Here is a 1,358-nt window from a genome sequence, read left to right on the forward strand (position 1 = left end):
CTGCATTACTTTTGGATATCCTTGTTGCTTATTTTGATATATATATATATATATATATATATATAAAAACATAGACACACATTGAGGGATACGCATGCGTAGACACATACAATAGGAATACAAAATACAAAATGGCTGATAGTTAGCAAGGTGAGACACACATAAGAAAGAAGAAAGCAAAGGACCACTGATGAGGTCACAGAAATGTGACGAAAGAATTCTGGCCGAAATAGGATTAATGTAATATAATGTAATATAAAGCTGAAGCAAATTAACACCAAATATACAGTGCGTGTGTTTTTATTGGCTAAATTGGCAATATGACCATCCCCAAGTACAACAACATATTTATATATATTTACATATGTGTGTGTGATGAGTTTCTTTCAGTTTCCATCTATGAAATCCACTCACATGATTTTGTTTGGCCCAAGGTTAGGTTATAGTAGAAGACATTTGTCGAAGGTGCGACAGTGAGACTGAACTTGGAACCATATGTTTGGGAAGCAAGCTTCTTACCACACAGCCACACCTTATACCTATATAGTCATATATACAAAAACAATTTATGCATATATACTTATAGGTACAGGTTTGGCTGTATGGTTAAGAAGTTTGCTTCCCAGTCATTTGGTATTAGGTTCAGTCCCTCTGCATGGCACCTTGGGCAAGTGTCTTCTATTATAGGGCGAGGCTGACCAAAACCTTGTGAGTGGATTTGGTAGATGTTAACTAAAAGAGGCTCATTTATGTATATCTATCTATTTATATATATATATATACATATATATATAGTGATATATTATTCAGGTGGGTACTATAAGACCTCTCAGGTAGTCTTTGTTCTGGCTAATCACATCAAGTAGTAAGAAACACCAAGAACTACTAAGGGTGAGCAATTCCATTGTAATTCTTCTGATGGGTGAATCCATGTCCACTTCCCTTCCCCTTTGTGAACCACTAAATTACAGTGTTGTAAACACACCAACACCGGTTCTCAAGTGGTGGTGGGGGACACACACAGACACAGACACACACACAGATATATATATATATATATTATATATATATATATATATATATATAGATAGATACAAGAATAAGGGCAGAGAATCGTCAATTAATAATAGAATTAATAATTAACAATTTTGCCAAGTAGTTCAGTATGAAAAAAACCTTTATCGGTAAAACTATTTATCATCATAAATATACAGGGATTAGCAATTGAGTTGCTTCTCCAACATACTGAAAATTTAGAAATAGCAGTCAAAGAACTACTGATTCCAAACTACAAATTTTTCTCTAAAGCGGATGGCGATATTTATGGCACACATAGAACAAAAAACCGGAGGGAAAAG

General features: G+C 34.2%; 1 protein-coding gene across 4 annotated transcripts in view; it reads left to right on the plus strand.

The window, feature by feature from the left end:
- The window catches only part of LOC106883330 (proprotein convertase subtilisin/kexin type 4), a 146,180-nt gene that overhangs the window by 136,509 nt on the left and 8,313 nt on the right, over nucleotides 1-1,358 (plus strand). The window lies entirely within an intron of this gene.

Source organism: Octopus bimaculoides, chromosome 3 (genome assembly GCF_001194135.2).
Source record: "Octopus bimaculoides isolate UCB-OBI-ISO-001 chromosome 3, ASM119413v2, whole genome shotgun sequence".
NCBI lineage: Eukaryota > Metazoa > Mollusca > Cephalopoda > Octopoda > Octopodidae > Octopus > Octopus bimaculoides.